This window comes from Coenobita brevimanus, chromosome 59, assembly GCF_032717465.1.
Source record: "Coenobita brevimanus isolate Jiangsu-jjx chromosome 59, ASM3271746v2, whole genome shotgun sequence".
NCBI classification, from domain to species: domain Eukaryota; kingdom Metazoa; phylum Arthropoda; class Malacostraca; order Decapoda; family Coenobitidae; genus Coenobita; species Coenobita brevimanus.
The window spans coordinates 12,723,655-12,736,986 of NC_137012.1; positions in this window are offsets into that span (position 1 = coordinate 12,723,655).

A 13,332-nucleotide genomic window follows, 5' to 3' on the forward strand; every position below is an offset into this window, starting at 1 on the left:
CACACACACACACACACACACACACACACATATATCTATCTATCTATATTATCTATCTATCTATCTATGTATCTATCTATCTATATTATCTATCTATCTATCTATGTATCTATCTATCTATATTATATCTATCTATCTATATATATATAGAATTATATACACGAGTTTATATATACACGAGTATATATTTTACTGTATACCATTTCTCTTCGTGCACACACACACACACACACACACACACACACACACACACACACACACACACACACACACACACACACACACACACACACACAGGCTCCTAATATAGAGTCAATTTACACCCAATAGCATTGTGTGCCCACTAGTCGGTCAAGGGTAAAGACAAAGGCGTGGAGTTGTGATGATTGGCTGGCTGAAGGGAACCGGTCACCTCACTCAGTAGTCTACTACGCTGCATTGATTTTATTCTAACCGGACACAGATCACTAATTTCGTAATACCTTTTCTTTGGCGATTTTTTTTTTTTCCTTTTTACTTGGATAGAATATTGCATATCAGGTTTTTTATGCACACTGTGTTGATATTACTGCCAAGGTGCCATATGCAAAATAATTCGCTACAGAAAAGGTACTACGAAGCCTCCTATGTCATCTAGACTAGTCCCCATGGTTTAATGGGAGACTGATGAAGTTGGCAACACAGTCTGCAGAATCCCCCGAGGACGTGTGTCATTCATGCTTCGTTTGTCACGTGAACACAGAGTCGTATTCTCGCTGGCTTAGTTTTCGTAAGAACTCTTCCTCATTTATTTTGTTTGACTTTTACGTCTTGATATCCTGTCGTGTGCTACTGATGCAAAGTACATCAAAATAAGAACACTATGAATGACATGCTAAAGTATGCCGTGGTGCAATGAGAATATCACTAAAAAAAAAAAAAAAAAAAAAAAGTTGCAACGAAGTCTGTGCTAACAAGAATACGGCCCACGACCAAGACCCTTACCGCGTCGCACCCAGCCACCACAAAAACCAACATTAGTCAGCACTCCTTTGACACACACCGAGACGAGCCCAACATGACGCATGGCCGTATCACATTACTAACTTGTCATCGTAGTTTTACCTCTCTCTTTGATGTCTACACATACATGCAGATGTATGAACAGTTACACCGTCTCTTTAATTCTCCCTTCTTCATTGTTACTTTATATTCAGAAATTATTACACATATAATAACTTCAGCACAAAAACGTTTCTTATATTTTTGCTACCTCCAGGCGCTGTTCTCCTGATTAGGAAAAAGTTTTGAATGCATGAGTAAGGTACAGCCTTCATTAATCCACCTGCCAATATAACAGTCTCCTAAACTAAATATCAGGTATCGATGTGGTTTAACGAGACAGATAACATCATACTCCTTCCCTGTGTTTTTCCCCCCTTTATGCAAAGGTTTTTTCTTTACCCCATCCTTTCGACATGTTCATAACTCACGAAATATATGCGAGCTCACCTGCGGTATCTTTCAGTCACGTAAACTGTACACTTGTATTTCGTCTGTTTGCTTGATCTCTTCCTTGTATTCACTGTCTACAAATTCCTCAGGTGGTGACAAAGAGCGCTTTCAAGTAGTGGAACCGATATAACCTGGTGGTCAAGGTTCCCGGTTACACAAACGTCCCTCACATCCCTCTTTGTCCCTTGTAAAGGGGATGACGGATTGCTGAAAGAGGGCATTATCGGCCTGCTGTCAACCGGTTTCACGTTGAAATGAACCTGGCATTGCAACTACTGCTGCTACCACAGTCTCCTCACCCTCCTACCCTTCTTCCGAGGCTCGTATTCTCGTCACCACAGAAGGATTTCTGGCACTGCATTCCTACTCATACGTTGATATTTGTATCCGTAAATTATGCCAGTGATAAAAAGTCATGAATAACATACGGGGGAATGCTAAGATACACTGTACAAGATAGATGACCAAGGAAACAGAAAAGGATGAAAGGGAGCTTCCCATGCTAACGTGAATACGGCTCGCGAGCTCGTTCTCACATTCACTGTTCACTCAGCCTGGAGAGGGGAGGGAGGCCTTCCCGTTGTGGCATCGATAAAACTGGGTGGCTCTGCTGCCCAGTTATGCAACAGTCTCTCAGCCCCATCCAAATCCCCCGAAAAGAGAATGATGGACCGCAGGGGAAGGGCAGTTCCAGCCTGCATTCCACCGGTTACACATCCAGACATGTCTGAGGCCACAACAGCAACAATCTTCGTTCCAACCTTCCACCCACTGCGTCCAAAACCTGCCCAACCTCCCTCTCCCCCTCTGACACAACCTCACCCCTCCTCCTCCTACCATCGATGCTTACCCTCTCGCCTCCCTCCCTGGCCTGTCCTGTAATCTGAACCACCACCACCGCCACCATCTGACAACAATGAGGGGGAAGACTGGAAGGCGGCGGCTCTGAAACAGCTGAATTCTCTGCATCCACCGAGGAAAAAAATGTATGACCCAGAGGCAATTACAAACACAACAACAACAAGTGGTGCCAGGCACAACAAACATCGCCCAGCCACTCAAGGTCAAAGGTCATGGTGCCAAACGAAAGCCTATATGAGACTTCCTGTATCTTGATAATAGCAAGTATCTCTATATTCAACCAGTTTCGAGTTACAGCTCCCTGAATATCCGTGACCTTGAATTTGACCTTTCAAGGTCACTTAAGGTCAAAGGTCATAGTACCAATTAAAAACCCACATGAGACGTCCTATATGTTGATAATGGTAAATATCTATATTCAACCAGTTTTGAGTTACAGCCCCCTGAATATCCGTGACCTTGAGTTTGACCTTTCAAGGTTACACAAGGTTAAAGGTCTTGGTGCCAGATGAAAATCCATATGGGAGTTCTAGTATGTTGATGATAATTAAATGTCTCTATCGTCTACTGGTCTGAAGTTCTAGCCCACTGAAAATCGATGACCTTGATTTTGACCTTTCACGGTCACTCAATTACCTCCAAAATATAATCACTTTCTTTTGAGACCAGTGCCCACACATCCTAAAAGTTTCATGCAATTTCATTTAGCCGTTTTTCCGTAATGTTGCGAACAAACCAACCAACAAACAAAAACTCAGCCAAAAACAATACCTCGCGGGACTCCGTCCTGGGCGAAATGACAACAAGTGCCCACATAAAGTGTCCTTACTTTTCTGTCCTTTACGTTTCCAACAAAGGAAGAAATTTTGGAAATGTTCTCCACTAACTCATTATTGTCTTTATTCCTATTAACTTGTTTTTATTCCTATTAACAATGTATAATGATAGAGTTTTATGTCACATGTGAAGTAAAGCGTCCACTCATAAATATTTGCCATATAATAAAAATAGACCAAAAAACAACAGGTCTCAAATTGTGAGACCGGTTATCACCTGGGAAAGGATAAACTTCAAAGCACTGTACACAAAATACAACTAACAAACAGTCCATTACGCCACCCTGCAATGCAGCCCCTCACACCACAACACAATCACTTCCTGCATCACACCATCACAGCACAGACAATATTTCGATATAACCTCGACAAAGGACCTCCAGGACCGACCGGTTGAAGTGTCCAGTATCCTGCACTCGGCCGAATTCACCTCCAGATGAGCGTCATGATATAAAAACAATAATCGGGGACGAAAATTCTAATAATTCACCTTTTCATCTCACTTTCCGTTTGGTGGTTAATATTCTGGGTCGAGAGGCTTGGTACATTTCTGCATCCACAGATGCACCGGGGAGGTAAGTGACGTACAGTACTGTATAATGCTGTAAGTATGAAGCAGACGCCATGGATAGGTAGGCGAACTTTTGACCATGATTGTCCCTAGACTTTTATCATTCCAGAAACGCGCGCGCGCACACACACACACACACACACACACACACACACACACACACACACACACACACACACACACACACAGCCACGGACACAAGGGGTGGCGATTACGACAGCCTTTGCTTTGTCAATAAAGCGTTAGAACTTTAATGAGTCGAAGAGCAGAGTGAATGTATCGTGATGTAGAAGAGTATTCTCGTTGACATATGAGATTTCACGGCATCTCTTCCTTACCAGTTTGTTTTGTCTTAACACCTTGATTGTCTCTTGCATTTTATATCTTTTTTGTACGAAAATAATTTGCAGTGATCACAAAAGAGAATGTGAAGATGAAATATGCAAATTAAATTTTCGAGAAGAGATGTTACGAAGTCACTGAGTCAACATGAATATAGTCTCCAAGGCTAATGCATAACATTCTATATATATTATATCGTGGGGTATTTAAAGTGGAAAACGTAAGAATGCTCGTAAAAATCAATTATTCCATTTGGTAATGTACTGCACATTGTTTTACAGGAGTGGGCCCACCTTCACCAACTTGGGGAACAATTTATCAGTTAACCCTCTTGTTACCATTACGCAGGCTGCGTCCTAACATGAGCGAGTACTCGGGATGGGGCCTCGGCGCCCAAGGCCGCACACTGAGAGACCCTCCTCCCCCCCCAGTCACCGTGCTATTCCCATGCACTTGATAGTTCAAAAACTATTTATCCTCACACCCTTATTTATGCTTCGATAATCATAATCTTTTTTCACCCTGATCCTGAATAAATGTACCACAGTCTAAGTAATATACAGTCATCGTGCTCTTGGTTCAAATTGTGGAGTTGTCCATGCATGACGTCACAGGGTCCCAAAGTCCGACAGTCGTCAGTTGGCTCAGGGCAGTGGAAGGGAGCAGATGTCTGTCCCCTCAGTCTCTTCTCATTCATGCAGGGAACTCAAGCATTCGGCATTTGAAAACATGCCAGTTTAAATATGGAATAATTTCCAAAGCTGAAGAGGTTAAAATTAGGCTTAAAAGTTTACCTTTATCGAAGAAAAGTAAAGATTATAAAGTTTTATAAAATGATGAGCGACGTTTGAAGTAAATTATCCAATAACGGTGTACACCTATGTTCTTATGTTGCTCATAGGTCTATTTTGGCGGGATCAATGGGATCGATTTAGGATCAAGGAGGATTGCTGACCTAGATGGGTCACACCAAAACTGTCCAGCAGTTTCGGATCAGCTCGTCCTGTTGCTATGGCGACACCTCAGTGGCCCTCCTGATTGTAAACAAAACGATGGCTGTTGAAAGTTCAAACAGATGATTTGGTCTGCAGTAATTCTGCTCTCATTTTCAGCAATATGGCCCCATTACTGATGAAACCAGATGCAGTTAAGTCCCTCATACCCACCTAAGTAACTGGCAGTAGTATGTTATCAGCATATTATTTAGAAACAAGCCAATAAGGCACTTGCAATGTAGGAACTGATGCTATATTTGTGTGACGTCACAACCCAGAATCGCCCAGCTCAGATCGATCCAGGATCATCTTTCACTCCAGTACAGGACCAGAACTGTTCCTCACCAAAACAGGATCAGCTCTCGGGACTGACTTTATCTCGACCGGAGATTAAACTTCTGCCAAAACGTGCCTCTGTAAACATGCCAGGATTACTTCAAATGTCATGTCGTTTTATGAAACTTTCTAATCAACTTTATTTTTTGTTTATAACCGAAAACATTTAAAGCTTACTTTGACCTTCTTAGCCTCGGGAATTATTCCATATTTAAACTGGCTGCTTATATTGCAGTTTACAAATATATATATATATATATATATATATATATATATATATATATATATATATATATATATATATATTGTTACGGAACAGAGAAAGATAACGTACACTTTAAGTGAGAATGCTAAGAGTCACTACTGTCCCGTAAAGTTCCAGGTTCAAAACAAAAGAGTTAGGTAAAATTACAAGTTAAAGTTTAATGCTCAAACTAACAACAAAACATTCAGGACTCATAAGGATAATGTAATGGCAAAAACAGGTTGAATATATGGTTAACTGCAATAGCCTCTATTAACACAAAATTAGCATGAGTAAATTTATCTAAGTCAGCCCTGATAAAATGAGATACCAGATAATACTCAGTGAATGCAAGATAAATTATTACAGATACAAAATAATATTAAAACTGATGGACATAAAGATCCCCACACGAATCACAAAAACTTCACTAGGCCCACAAATTAAACTTATGCTATTCAGTACAAGAAAAAAATACAACAGTTATACTCAAATTACACACAGCTGCTAGATGTTTGGAGATTTCTTGAGCACTCACAATAATAATATTTGTACAGGGGAGGACAGAGATGTGAACAAAATGAGGAGCAGATCTAAGTGGCAATGATGCAGAGACTGAGCTCATTATATAGGGGCCAGCAGAGCTTGATACAACTTGTAAGAAGGACGCGCAAATGAAGCCATGGGGACAAAAAGCTGACAATCCCACTCTGGGCAACAGAAAGGACGACTTACTCTACTATAACGGTAGAAGGGGGGGACTGAGGCAGAACACGCTCGTGATCAAACATGCAGCATACTGTGCGTTAAAATTACACAAAGGATGATGAAATCATAGGCTATGTAACACCTCCCCACAAAGAAAAAGAAATTTACAAAGGAAATTTCTTATTACTCTAAAACAATCTGTCTAAAGTCTAGATAAGCAGTCTGCAATAACATTTTCTTTCCCCTTGACATGTTGTATGTCTAATGAATACTCCTGAAGAAGTAGACTCCATCTTGTCAATCTCTGATTTTTATCTTTAAACTTACTAAGGAATTTCAGTGGGTTATGATCGGTATAAATGACTATGGGGTCAAAACCAGAACACAAATAAAATGAAAACTGCTGTAAACCCAAAATCAAGGCCAAAAGCTCTTTCTCAATAGTGGAGTAGTTCTTTTGAGGTGGAGTGAACTTCTTACTGTAATAAGATACAGGATGTTCAATACCCTGATCATCCTCTTGCAGCAAAACAGCCCCAGCTCCTGTATCACTTGCATCAACAGCCATCTTAAAAGGCTTAGCAAAATTTGGAGCAGCGAGCACTGGCTGACTTAATAGAATAGCTTTAAGTTTGTTGAAAGAGGATTCACAGTTATCAGTCCAGACAAATTTAACTCCCTTTTTCAGTACGTCTGTAAGTGGTGATACAAGAATAGAAAAGTTAAAGAACAAATCTCCTGTAATAACCTACCATTCCCAAAAATCTTTGTAGCTCCTTCCTACTTTTAGGTCTGGGAAGATCACTTATAACCTGAACCTTAGCTCCTGGTGGTGCAACATGTCCATCACCAATTACATACCCAAGGTACTGAACTTTAGCTTGACCAAACTCACACTTTGATAAATTAGCTACAAGATTAGCATGAACTAAACGGTCAAGAAATTTACTGACATGGCATAGGTGATCTTTCCAGTTGTCACTGAAGATTAATACATCATCAATATAAACAACACACCCTGCCAAACCCTCTGTTACAACATTCATGAGCTTCTGAAATGTGGCTGGTGCATTCTTCATACCATACGGCATTACAGAACATGCAAAAGCCTTTCCTAGTGTTACAAAACATGAGATCTCCCTAGCACGTTCAGTCATAGGTACTTGCCAGTATCCCTTTAACAAATCAAACTTACTTATGTACCTAGCCTTTCCGATCTTGTCTATGCAATCTTCCACGCGAGGGAGAGGGTAAGTGTCTGTTTTGGTTATCTGATTAACACGTCTGTAGTCAATGCAAAGCCTCTGTGACCCACCTGGCTTAGGGACTAGAGTGACAGGAGAACTCCACTTGCTCTGACAGGGCTCAATCATCTTGTGGTCCAACAGGTAGCCAAGCTCCTTCTGGATGAGAGGAACTTTCACTGGGTTCACACGGCAAGGAGGCAATTTAATTGGCTTTGCGTCTCCAACATCGACATCATGCATCAACACAGTGGTTCTTCCTGGAGTGGCACGGAACACTTGTGGGTACTCCTGCAGTAATGCCAAAAACTCCTGCCTTTCCTTGGGAGGTAGATGAGAAAGCTTAGTCTGGAGATCATTCATGATATCAGGATTCTTCCCCAAACTATCACTCAGGCTCATACTGCATGGGAGAGCTTCACTTGCAGACTCGGGTGGAACAGCTACAGTGCAGACTGGGTTATTTTCGTCCCGCCTGTGATATAACTTTAGCATGTTGATGTGACATAGTTGCTTGCTCTTTCTACGATCTGGTGTGGCGATGACATAGTTGACATCACTGAGTTTCTTCTCCACGAAATAAGGGCCACTAAACTTGGCTTGAAGAGGTTGCCCATGAACTGGTATCAGAATCAAAACCTGATCTGGCTGAAAGTGGCGTAACCTGGACTTCTTATCATACCAAGTCTTCATCTTCTCCTGAGCAGCTCCTAAATTCTCTCTCGCCAGCTGTAAAGCAGTGGACAGCCGTTCTTTGAACTTCATCACATACTCCAGCAGGTTGACGTCATCTTCCTCCGACAGCCAGCATTCCTTGAGTAACTTAAGGGGTCCTCTTACTTCATGGCCAAACAGTAGTTCAAAAGGTGAGAAGCCCAGTGATTCATTTGGAGATTCTCTTGCAGCAAACACAACGAATGGAAGACCTTTATCCCAGTCTTTCTGATGTTCCAAACAGTATTTCTTGAGCATCGATTTGAGTGTTTGATGATATCTCTCCAATGCTCCTTGGGTCTGGGGATGGTAAGCTGAAGACGTGATCTGGGTGATGCCCAACTCTTTCAGAGACTGCTTGAAAACGTTTGACATGAAATTACTTCCCCGGTCTGACTGTACCTCCTTGGGCAGACCAAACTTTGTGAAGAACCCTAGCATTTCCTTAACCACGTTCTTTGCTGAGATATTTCTAAGTGGAATGGCTTCAGGATAACGAGTAGCCATATCAATCACGGTCAACACATAAGAAAATCCTGAAGAAGTCTTAGGAAGAGGGCCCACAATATCCACCAACACACGGGTGAAAGGCGCCTCAAAAGGAGGAATGGGAACTAGAGGTGCAACCTTTTCAGTCTGATTACACTTCCCCACAACTTGACAGGTGTGACAAGACTTACAATACCAGGAAACATCCCTGAAGATACCTGGCCAGTAGAAGTGTTTCAAAATGCGTGCCACAGTCTTCCTCACTCCAAGGTGTCCTGCCAAACTGGAATCATGAGCCACTCTAATGATAACCTGCCTATAAACACGAGGGATGACAACTTGATGTACAACCTCCCATTCACAGTCGGCTGATGCTGTTGGGGGTCTCCACTTCCTCATAAGTACTCCTGACTTTACATAAAAACAAGTAGAAGCACCGGCTGACTCTTCTTCACTGTAAGCAGAGTTAGCTAGACCTTTCAACTCAGGGTCAGCAACCTGCAACTCAACCAACTCTTGACGAGACAAATTATCAACACTATGGGGTACTGCCTCATCTGGTGAGTGGTCCAAATTAGCAAGAAAAGTGTCAGCTAGGATAACATCATCATCATCATTATCCTCTAAATCACCAGTAACTTTAGACTTAGCCCTAGTGACAGCACATGCAGGAACACATCAGGGACATCACAATCCTGGGCCGCAGCCACTGGCTCACTAGACAACTGAGGAGCTGGACACACTTGACTTCCACCAATATCATTTCCAAGTAAGAAAGTTACACCTGACATTGGGAGTGTCTCAACCAACCCAACCATAACAGAACCATTAACAAAACCAGACTCTAAATTCACTCTGCACAGAGGGACAGAGAAGTAATTATTCCCTACACCTTGTAAGATTACAGTTTCATCAGAGGAATTAACATTAGAGCCTAGAACACTGGTCAGCATAAGGGATTGGCAAGCACCTGTATCACGATATATTTGAACTGATTTCCTGTCATTACTGTCCAGAGGACTGACAAAACCATCAGACAGGAAATTAGCACATGAACTCTTGAGAGTGTCACCCACGTTACTGCTCAAAAGAGGAGCTCCATCATGAGAATTTAAGTTACCCCTCAAAGCAGGTTCAGTTAACTCAGTTAAAGAATTCTGGGAACTCTCAAGAGTGGACACTAGACCAATTGACTGAATATTTAAAGACTCCTTTTTGTTCACATCACGCTGTCTCCTGAAACATTTCTCCGTAGTATGACCAAGCTTACTACAATAAGTACATTTACTTTTCTGAAATCTAGAGGTGAAGCTGGTATTTACTTCCTGAGAAACATTATCTTTATTCTCTTTCCTGTTACCTGTACTCTGAGTAGAGGCAACGTACTTACTCTCAGCTTTCCCTTTTTCTCTAAAATATCTCTTGTTAGTGAGAACATACTCATCAGCTAAAACTGCAGCATCAGACAAATTATCTATTCTTTACTCATCAAGATATAGGCTTACATCTTTACTAATACACCTTTTGAAGTCCTCCAGCAAAATCATCTGCTTAAATTTGTCAAAATCAGAATCCACATTCTTAGAATTTAACCACTGCTCTAACAAATCTTCTTTGATTTTTGCATACTCAACATGGGATTGCTTCTCTTGCTTGTAAGTTGTCCTAAATTTTACTCTATAGGCTTCAGGAACAAGCTCATAGGCCTTAAGAATCAAGCTCTTAACTACATCATAATTATCAGATTGATCCTGAGGCAAAGATGCATAAGTTACTTGAGCTTTACCGGTGAGAACAGTTTGAAGGAGTACTGGCCAATACTCCTTAGGCCAATTAAAACCTGTAGCTACCCTCTCAAACAACTGAAAATACTTTGTTAAATCAGATTCATTAATAGGAGGGACAAGTTTAACATTTTTAGCCACATCGAAATCATCAGAGCTAGATGATCCAGTTCCACCTTGTTTCATGCGATACGCATGGTCTGCCTGAATCCTAGCAATTTCAACTTGTGCCTCAGCCTCCTTAGCTTCTGCCTGAAATTCAGCCTCCTTAGCCTGTGCTTGAAATTCAGCTTCCTTCACACGAGCCTCCTGCAGGGCTAGCTGTAACTTAGCTAATTCAATCTGCGTTTGCTCATTTGGAGGAGTTACATTAAACAAGCTTTCATTAATCATGTCAACAATTTGATCTTTAGAATGATGAAAGCGAACAGCAATTCCCAATTGTTGAGCAACAAGCTTAAGTTCATTCTTTGTTCTGTTTTCTACATCACACACTGTTTGCACATTTGACAAAAAATCTTTGGCTACATCAAGCGTAGCCTAGTAATAGTAGACATCATGAATAAGTAACAGTCACAAAATATCAAGCAATATCCTTATGATAATATCCTGAATATCCTGATGAGAGGTCGCCAAATTTATGTTACGGAACAGAGAAAGATAACGTACACTTTAAGTGAGAATGCTAAGAGTCACTACTGTCCCGTAAAGTTCCAGGTTCAAAACAAAAGAGTTAGGTAAAATTACAAGTTAAAGTTTGATGCTCAAACTAACAACAAAACATTCAGGACTCATAAGGATAATGTAATGGCAAAAACTGGTTGAATATATGGTTAACTGCAATAGCCTCTATTAACACAAAATTAGCATGAGTAAATTCATCTAAGTCAGCCCTGATAAAATGAGATACCAGAAAATACTCAGTGAATGCAAGATAAATTATTACAGATACAAAATAATTTTAAAACTGATGGACATAAAAGATCCCCACACGAATCACAAAAACTTCACTAGGCCCACAAATTAAACTTATGCTATACAGTACAAGAAAAAAATACAACAGTTATACTCAAATTACACACAGCTGTTAGATGTTTGGAGATTTCTTGAGCACTCACAATAATAATATCTGTACAGGGGAGGACAGAGATGTGAACAAAATGAGGAGCAGATCTAAGTGGCAATGATGCAGAGACTGAGCTCATTATATAGGGGCCAGCAGAGCTTGATACAACTTGTAAGAAGGACGCGCAAATGAAGCCATGGGGACAAAAAGCTGACAATCCCGCTCTGGGCAACAGAAAGGACGACTTACTCTACTATAACGGTAGAAGGGGGAGACTGAGGTAGAACACGCTCGTGATCAAACATGCAGCATACTGTGCGTTAAAATTACACAAAGGATGATGACATCATAGGCTATGTAACAATATATATATATATATATATATATATATATATATATATATATATATATATATATATATATATATATATGTGTGTGTGTGTGTGTGTGTGTGTGTGTGTGTGTGTGTGTGTTTTAAAATAAGAAGAGCTCTAGATTTACAACGTTCCTCAGTGTTGCATTAACCAATGTGCAGCCTTAATTCAAACGTTTCTTGGCTCCAGCCAGCAGAGCTGAGTGGACAGGGTATACGCGTCACACTTGAGTAATCCCCTTACTTCCCCCCCTTTTTTTCTCTCTCTCTCTATGAGAGACCTTGTGACGTCATCCTCCTACACGTGAGACGACTTCATTTTACTTAGACTGTCAAATGTACTTGCTTACAGTGTGGTAAAAAAGATCAGCCAAATGTAAATAATGCCTTAATTTCTTGTTTTATACTTCAGTTCTTCTCATAGAAATATAATTTTTATGGTAAATGTTACTGAGAAAAAGTTATAGGGAATTTATTTGGCTACATTTTGGTGTATAAAGAATTACTCTGGGTCAATTAGGGCCGACTGTATGGAATGCGAAAGAAAATTATCTTACGCTCGAGTAAGTCTCGTAGCACACTGACTGGGACAGTCGGGCTACGCTGGGTTCGGCATGGATTGAGCGTGGCGGAGGATACACGGGGACGCTAGAAGTGCTTTGTTTTCCCCCGGAAATGGATGTAAAATCGTTTTATAACAAACAAACAAAAAAAAAAGGGCCATTTCGTTTGACGCAACCGTCGTCGAATGGTAATGTGCAGCTGAAGTGTGCGTGGATGCAGCCTGTGTCAAATGGTAATGAGCGGATGAAATTTGCACCGGACCCATAAACACCAAAGGGTTAATCACTAATCTCCATGAACTCTTTTCTCTGTATTTACTTATTGCTGAGAAACTATTAGTTTTATACCGTTCTAAAAAGTTTGTTGTGCTCCAAAGATCACATTATCATGTCTCGAAAGTTATTGCACATCGTCTGTTCATTGTAATGCAAAGTACACATGCCGAAAGTTATGAATGGTAATAACACTGCTTCAGTCTTGGCTTTGAATCTGGTGAAATTAAGAAACTCTTTAATTCTTAGAACCTGTGTTCTGTAAGTTTTTCTTGCCAGCTCATGGGATGCAAATTTATGTCCAGTTCATTTGAATCCGGTCTTTTTCTTTTAGTTCATTCCTGTAACCATTAAACAATCTTATTCAGGTAACGGAGTTAATCAAGACTATTATGTAACACGAGTAAAACCGTCTGGTGACAGCAAGAATGTGATGAAA